The following is a 9,488-nucleotide window of genomic DNA, read 5'->3' on the forward strand; positions in this document are numbered from 1 at the left end:
AAAAAAGAAAAAACAAAAAAAAAAAAAGAAAAGGGGATGCATCATCACATGCACAATTGCACTTGCAATGTTCTGAACTGATATTTTGAAATCAAAATTGCTAAAATAATTAAAAAAAAAAAAAAAAAAAAAAAAAAAAAAAAAAAAAAAAAAAAAGCTATTTCTTATACAAATTATTAAATCCTATGAATATTAAACTATATTTAATTAATTCAAAGCAACTATACTATAGCAGCAACTAAATGAAAATATATGTATGCATATGCGATATATTGCACAATTATTGCTACGCATATACAGTGTATATATATAAACTAAACTTAATCATAATTAAAACTACTATATATAATTAATTAATAACATTACTTTAGAGCCTAATATCATTAATTCTAGCAAATTGAAAATTCTTATTGTTCATAGTCTCTGACATGCCATGTACGCAAGTACTCTTGATAACTCACTGATAACTATGTAACAACCTATTGCTGCATAAACATTGTATAGTAACAGCTGTGCATATTCTTTTAGTCATTGCAACTCAAATGTAAACAAGTAAGGAAAATAATTATTTTTATTAATCTTTATTAACTTTCTGCAAATGTATTGCAGCAGTAATGCAGCTATTTCTTATACAATTATTAAATCCTATGAATATTAAACTATATTTAATTAATTTAAAGCAACTATACTATAGCAACAACTAAATGAAAATATATGTATGCATATGCGATATATTGCACAACTATTGCTACGCATATACAGTGTATATATAAAACTAAACTTAATCATAATTAAAACTACTATATATAATTAATTAATAACATTACTTTAGAACCTAATATCATTAATTCTAGCAAATTGAAAATTCTTATTGTTCATAGTCTCTGACTTGCCATGTATGCAAGTACTTTTGATAACTCACTGATAACTATGTAACAACCTATTGCTGCACAAACATTGTATAGTACAACTGTGCATATTCTTTTAGTCATTGCAACTCAAATGTAAACAAGTAAGGAAAATAATTATTTTATTAATCTTTATTAACTTTCTGCAATCATAGCTATTCTTAGCTTACACTCACAATGGAGAAAATGACCAGACTTCGTCTTGACTTTCTCTATAACCCAAATTGGCCTCTCTGAGCTAATTTCTCACTGCATCTTGCAGATGCTTATAAATGAAATGTTTAAATTACGTTAATTAATGCTACTTCATACTATTGTAAAACATATGATTATCTAACTAACTTAGTCTATAATCAGCCATCTAAGCACTTTATTGTCATCTTTAAATTGCTCTTTTATTCTTATATTGTAACACTACGCTGCTCTATTATTGTTTGATGCATCAGTGGCCATTTAAACTAATCATATTATAGTTTCGTAAAATATTGTCCATATGTATATTTTTTAAAGTATACTTTTAGGCGCCACTTTAATTCTAAGAAAATACTATTGTCAAAGTATTGTATGAATAAAGAACATCTCTATATTCTCTTCTCCTCTTCATCTAGCTGCTTGACAGCTAATATGAATGATGGGAAAGGGAATTTGAGATCATTAATGTGTGTTCTACCAACATACTAACAGAAAATAATTTCATTTATTTATTTATAATTTTTGTTTATTTTTATTAAGTTTTTCTTTTTTTTTTGCATTATTATTTTTTTTCTTTTATTTATTTCTTTTTTTTGCAGTCGGTCTATTTATTTTATTATTATTTTATATATATATTCTTTTTTTCTTTTATTTACTTATTTATTAATTTTTCCTTTCTTTCTTTATTTATTTAGTTTATTTTCATTTATTTATTTATAATTTTTGTTTATTTTTATTAAGTTTTTCTTTTTTTTTTGCATTATTATTTTTTTTCTTTTATTTATTTCTTTTTTTTGCAGTCGGTCTATTTATTTTATTATTATTTTATATATATATTCTTTTTTTCTTTTATTTACTTATTTATTAATTTTTTCCTTTCTTTCTTTATTTATTTAGTTTATTTTCATTTATTTATTTATAATTTTGTTTATTTTTATTAAGTTTTTCTTTTTTTTTTGCATTATTATTTTTTTTCTTTTATTTATTTCTTTTTTTTGCAGTCGGTCTATTTATTTTATTATTATTTTATATATATATTCTTTTTTTTCTTTTATTTACTTATTTATTAATTTTTCCTTTCTTTCTTTATTTATTTAGTTTATTTTCATTTATTTATTTATAATTTTTGTTTATTTTTATTAAGTTTTTCTTTTTTTTTTGCATTATTATTTTTTTTCTTTTATTTATTTCTTTTTTTTTGCAGTCGGTCTATTTATTTTATTATTATTTTATATATATATTCTTTTTTTTCTTTTATTTACTTATTTATTAATTTTTCCTTTCTTTCTTTATTTATTTAGTTTATTTTCATTTATTTATTTATAATTTTTGTTTATTTTTATTAAGTTTTTCTTTTTTTTTTGCATTATTATTTTTTTTTCTTTTATTTATTTCTTTTTTTTTGCAGTCGGTCTATTTATTTATTATTATTTTATATATATATTCTTTTTTTTCTTTTATTTACTTATTTATTAATTTTTCCTTTCTTTCTTTATTTATTTAGTTTATTTTCATTTATTTATTTATAATTTTTGTTTATTTTTATTAAGTTTTTCTTTTTTTTTTGCATTATTATTTTTTTTCTTTTATTTATTTCTTTTTTTTGCAGTCGGTCTATTTATTTTATTATTATTTTATATATATATTCTTTTTTTTCTTTTATTTACTTATTTATTAATTTTTCCTTTCTTTCTTTATTTATTTAGTTTATTTTCATTTATTTATTTATAATTTTTGTTTATTTTTATTAAGTTTTTCTTTTTTTTTTGCATTATTATTTTTTTTCTTTTATTTATTTCTTTTTTTTGCAGTCGGTCTATTTATTTTATTATTATTTTATATATATATTCTTTTTTTTCTTTTATTTACTTATTTATTAATTTTTCCTTTCTTTCTTTATTTATTTAGTTTATTTTCATTTATTTATTTATAATTTTTGTTTATTTTTATTAAGTTTTTCTTTTTTTTTTTGCATTATTATTTTTTTTCTTTTATTTATTTCTTTTTTTTGCAGTCGGTCTATTTATTTTATTATTATTTTATATATATATTCTTTTTTTTCTTTTATTTACTTATTTATTAATTTTTCCTTTCTTTCTTTATTTATTTAGTTTATTTTCATTTATTTATTTATAATTTTTGTTTATTTTTATTAAGTTTTTCTTTTTTTTTGCATTATTATTTTTTTTCTTTTATTTATTTCTTTTTTTTGCAGTCGGTCTATTTATTTTATTATTATTTTATATATATATTCTTTTTTTTCTTTTATTTACTTATTTATTAATTTTTCCTTTCTTTCTTTATTTATTTAGTTTATTTTCATTTATTTATTTATAATTTTTGTTTATTTTTATTAAGTTTTTCTTTTTTTTTTGCATTATTATTTTTTTTCTTTTATTTATTTCTTTTTTTTTGCAGTCGGTCTATTTATTTTATTATTATTTTATATATATATTCTTTTTTTTCTTTTATTTACTTATTTATTAATTTTTCCTTTCTTTCTTTATTTATTTAGTTTATTTTCATTTATTTATTTATAATTTTTGTTTATTTTTATTAAGTTTTTCTTTTTTTTTGCATTATTATTTTTTTTCTTTTATTTATTTCTTTTTTTTTGCAGTCGGTCTATTTATTTTATTATTATTTTATATATATATTCTTTTTTTTCTTTTATTTACTTATTTATTAATTTTTCCTTTCTTTCTTTATTTATTTAGTTTATTTTCATTTATTTATTTATAATTTTTGTTTATTTTTATTAAGTTTTTCTTTTTTTTTTGCATTATTATTTTTTTTCTTTTATTTATTTCTTTTTTTTGCAGTCGGTCTATTTATTTTATTATTATTTTATATATATATTCTTTTTTTTCTTTTATTTACTTATTTATTAATTTTTCCTTTCTTTCTTTATTTATTTAGTTTATTTTCATTTATTTATTTATAATTTTTGTTTATTTTTATTAAGTTTTTCTTTTTTTTTGCATTATTATTTTTTTTCTTTTATTTATTTCTTTTTTTTGCAGTCGGTCTATTTATTTTATTATTATTTTATATATATATTCTTTTTTTTTCTTTTATTTACTTATTTATTAATTTTTCCTTTCTTTCTTTATTTATTTAGTTTATTTTCATTTATTTATTTATAATTTTTGTTTATTTTTATTAAGTTTTTCTTTTTTTTTTGCATTATTATTTTTTTTCTTTTATTTATTTCTTTTTTTTGCAGTCGGTCTATTTATTTTATTATTATTTTATATATATATTCTTTTTTTTTCTTTTATTTACTTATTTATTAATTTTTCCTTTCTTTCTTTATTTATTTAGTTTATTTTCATTTATTTATTTATAATTTTGTTTATTTTTATTAAGTTTTTCTTTTTTTTTTGCATTATTATTTTTTTTTCTTTTATTTATTTCTTTTTTTTTGCAGTCGGTCTATTTATTTTATTATTATTTTATATATATATTCTTTTTTTTCTTTTATTTACTTATTTATTAATTTTTCCTTTCTTTCTTTATTTATTTAGTTTATTTTCATTTATTTATTTATAATTTTTGTTTATTTTTATTAAGTTTTTCTTTTTTTTTTGCATTATTATTTTTTTTCTTTTATTTATTTCTTTTTTTTGCAGTCGGTCTATTTATTTTATTATTATTTTATATATATATTCTTTTTTTTCTTTTATTTACTTATTTATTAATTTTTCCTTTCTTTCTTTATTTATTTAGTTTATTTTCATTTATTTATTTATAATTTTTGTTTATTTTTATTAAGTTTTTCTTTTTTTTTTTGCATTATTATTTTTTTTCTTTTATTTATTTCTTTTTTTTGCAGTCGGTCTATTTATTTTATTATTATTTTATATATATATTCTTTTTTTTCTTTTATTTACTTATTTATTAATTTTTCCTTTCTTTCTTTATTTATTTAGTTTATTTTCATTTATTTATTTATAATTTTTGTTTATTTTTATTAAGTTTTTCTTTTTTTTTTGCATTATTATTTTTTTTCTTTTATTTATTTCTTTTTTTTTGCAGTCGGTCTATTTATTTTATTATTATTTTATATATATATCTTTTTTTTCTTTTATTTACTTATTTATTAATTTTTCCTTTCTTTCTTTATTTATTTAGTTTATTTTCATTTATTTATTTATAATTTTTGTTTATTTTTATTAAGTTTTTCTTTTTTTTTTGCATTATTATTTTTTTTCTTTTATTTATTTCTTTTTTTTGCAGTCGGTCTATTTATTTTATTATTATTTTATATATATATTCTTTTTTTTCTTTTATTTACTTATTTATTAATTTTTCCTTTCTTTCTTTATTTATTTAGTTTATTTTCATTTATTTATTTATAATTTTTGTTTATTTTTATTAAGTTTTTCTTTTTTTTTTTGCATTATTATTTTTTTTCTTTTATTTATTTCTTTTTTTTGCAGTCGGTCTATTTATTTTATTATTATTTTATATATATATTCTTTTTTTTTCTTTTATTTACTTATTTATTAATTTTTCCTTTCTTTCTTTATTTATTTAGTTTATTTTCATTTATTTATTTATAATTTTTGTTTATTTTTATTAAGTTTTTCTTTTTTTTTTGCATTATTATTTTTTTTCTTTTATTTATTTCTTTTTTTTTGCAGTCGGTCTATTTATTTTATTATTATTTTATATATATATTCTTTTTTTTCTTTTATTTACTTATTTATTAATTTTTCCTTTCTTTCTTTATTTATTTAGTTTATTTTCATTTATTTATTTATAATTTTTGTTTATTTTTATTAAGTTTTTTCTTTTTTTTTTGCATTATTATTTTTTTTCTTTTATTTATTTCTTTTTTTTGCAGTCGGTCTATTTATTTTATTATTATTTTATATATATATTCTTTTTTTTCTTTTATTTACTTATTTATTAATTTTTCCTTTCTTTCTTTATTTATTTAGTTTATTTTCATTTATTTATTTATAATTTTTGTTTATTTTTATTAAGTTTTTCTTTTTTTTTTGCATTATTATTTTTTTTCTTTTATTTATTTCTTTTTTTTTGCAGTCGGTCTATTTATTTTATTATTATTTTATATATATATTCTTTTTTTTCTTTTATTTACTTATTTATTAATTTTTCCTTTCTTTCTTTATTTATTTAGTTTATTTTCATTTATTTATTTATAATTTTTGTTTATTTTTATTAAGTTTTTCTTTTTTTTTTGCATTATTATTTTTTTTCTTTTATTTATTTCTTTTTTTTGCAGTCGGTCTATTTATTTTATTATTATTTTATATATATATTCTTTTTTTCTTTTATTACTTATTTATTAATTTTTCCTTTCTTTCTTTATTTATTTAGTTTATTTTCATTTATTTATTTATAATTTTTGTTTATTTTTATTAAGTTTTTCTTTTTTTTTTGCATTATTATTTTTTTTCTTTTATTTATTTCTTTTTTTTGCAAGTCGGTCTATTTATTTTATTATTATTTTATATATATATTCTTTTTTTTTCTTTTATTTACTTATTTATTAATTTTTCCTTTCTTTCTTTATTTATTTAGTTTATTTTCATTTATTTATTATAATTTTTGTTTATTTTTATTCTAAGTTTTTTCTTTTTTTTTTGCATTATTATTTTTTTTTCTTTTATTTTTATTTCTTTTTTTGCAGTCTGTTCTATTTATTTTATTATTATTTTTTATTATATATATTCTTTTTTTTTTTTCTTTATTTACTTATTTATTAATTTTTCCTTTCTTTCTTTATTTATTTAGTTTATTTTCATTTATTTATTTATAATTGTTGTTTTATTTTTATTAGATTTTTTCTAATTTTTTTTTGCATTATTATTTTTTTGTTTTATTTATTTATTTCTTTTTTTTGCAGTCGGTCTATTTATTTTATTATTATTTTATATATATATTCTTTTTTTTCTTTTATTTACTTATTTATTAATTTTTCCTTTCTTTCTTTATTTATTTAGTTTATTTTCATTTATTTATTGATAACGTGCGTCTGTTCCTAAAATTTTTTTTTATTTATTGGTCTGCTTTAGTTTGCAAGTGTTTTTTTCCTTTGTCTTCTTATCCATCTTCTTTTCCTCTCTTTTATTTTCTCTTTTTATATCAAATCATTCATATTTAATTTACTTTCATGTTAATTGGTTGGATTTTTGATTTTTGACAAACTTATGTCTTTTTCAAACACTGTCGCTGACGTTTCTAAATATTTAAATTACTTTATTAAGTGGTTTATTATCTCATATCTCGCCTCCACCTCCATTGTCTGCTAAGGCAAGTACAAATATTTTGTAAAATAGCTGATATTGACATAGCGGCTGTTCCTGTTGGTCTTTTGTCAACAGATGGCGCCACTTCAATAAAAATGGCAGAAATTGATGATGACGACATCGATGATGTCAATGAAATTAATAATGACAAATTTATATATGATTCAGACACTATAGTTCACGTTATTAATATTTAAAATCATTTATTAAGTGGTCATTATCTATCTCGCCTCCACCTCCATTGTCTGCTAAGGCAGTACTAATATTTTGTAAAATAGCTGATATTGACATAGCGGCTGTTCCTGTTGGTCTTTTGTTAACAGATGGCGCCACTTCAATAAAAATGGCAGAAATTGATAATAATGACAAATTTATATATGATCCAGACACTATAGTTCACGTTATTAATATTTAAAATCATTTATTAAGTGGTCATTATCTATCTCGCCTCCACCCCCATTGTCTGCTAAGGCAGTAAAAATATTTTGTAAATTGACTCATTGGCATAGCAGCTGTTGCTTCTCTTCATTTCTTTTCTTTTAAATTCTGTTATCTGTTTAATTTTTGTCGGCCAACTGTATACCTTATTCAGAGATTATAGCTGACGTTAATATGTTAAATTATTTAGTAAGTGGTCATTATATATCTTTCCTCCACCTCCATTGTCTGCTATCGCAGTAAAAATGTTTTGTAAGATATCTGTTATTGGCATAGCAGCTGTTCCTGTTGGTCTTTCGTCAATAGATGGCGCCAATTTCAGTAAAAAATGGCAGAAATCGATGATGACGACATCGATGATGTCAATGAAATCAATAATGACAATGTCAACAATGTGGGCAATCGGATAGGCTGAAGAAAATGCCTATTACATTTTCCATTTTAAGCAAGATTTGACAATTACAAGTGAGAATAAAATAATAAATCATTAATGCATGTTCTCTTTTCACATACAAGCTGAAAACATAACAAAACAAACTATATGTAACGCAAGAGTGTGTTTGTTACTGAATGGTGATAAATTACTGAAAAAGACGTGAATGACTTCAAATAATAAATCATATCGGCGAGCTATTTAAACTTCCGAAGAAAAATTTGGCTTGTCTTGCAGATTGCCCGTCATTACACCACTAAAGATGTGCATCGAACTTTATCAGCATTTTCTGACGTCACAACATCTTAGTGTTGCATTATATCATATCGATTTGATCGCACATGGAGCAACACTAGTCACTCAACAGAACCTTATGAGTATTGGCGCGTAATTTAACATTATATCGATTTGATCGCACATAGAGCAACACTAGTCACTCAACAGAACCTTATGAGTATTGGCGCGTAATTTAGCAACACTAGTCACTCAACAGAACCTTATGAGTATTGGCGCGTAATTTAACATTATATCATTATATCGATTTGATCGCACATAGAGCAACACTAGTCACTCAACAGAACTTTATGAGTATTGGCGCGTAATTTAGCAACACTAGTCACTCAACAGAACCTTATGAGTATTGGCGCGTAGTTTAGCAACACATCTCAGACATATATATGTATTCAAATTGAGTACTTTTGTAATTTATCTCCGACATACATAAAATTTACATTTAAATTGAGTAATATGTATATACACGGAACTTGGAGTGAATGTGTGCAAGGGTGCGTGTCAACATGTACAATGCACTTTCGTGCAGCTTTATTGAAGATCAGGACTTCAGCTATCATAGCTGAAGATATTGTCGGCCAAAATTAGACAGTACAGGTGACATCAATAAGATTTTGAATAAATAAATAATAAATCACTAATGCATGTTCTTTTTTCACATACAAGCTGAAAACATAACAAAACAGACTAAATGTAACGCAAGAGTGTGTTTGTTACTGAATGGTGATAAATTACTGAAAAAGACGTGTAACTGAATAACTTCAAATAATAAATAATATCGGCGAGCTATTTAAACTTCCGAAGAAAAATTGGGCTTGCCTTGCAAATTGCCCGTCATTACACCACTAAAGATGTGCATCGAACTTTATCATCATTTTCTGATATCGATTTCATTATATCGATTTGATCGCACATAGAGCAACACTAGTCACTCAACAGAACCTT

At 19.5% G+C, this 9,488-nt stretch overlaps 1 long non-coding RNA gene across 1 annotated transcript in view; it reads right to left on the reverse strand.

Annotated features, from left to right (window-relative positions):
• Positions 1-104: 104 nt before the first annotated feature.
• The window catches only part of LOC149091585 (uncharacterized), a 94,161-nt gene continuing 84,777 nt past the window's right edge, over positions 105-9,488 (reverse strand). Inside the window, exon 2 of the long non-coding RNA XR_016196499.1 lies at positions 105-157. This is a non-coding gene — a long non-coding RNA (uncharacterized LOC149091585). The remainder of the gene's footprint in view (positions 158-9,488) is intronic.

The sequence above is a fragment of the Drosophila navojoa genome, chromosome 3 (genome assembly GCF_054131105.1).
Source record: "Drosophila navojoa isolate 15081-1374.11 chromosome 3, UAZ_NAV_1.0, whole genome shotgun sequence".
Taxonomy (NCBI): Eukaryota; Metazoa; Arthropoda; class Insecta; order Diptera; family Drosophilidae; genus Drosophila; species Drosophila navojoa.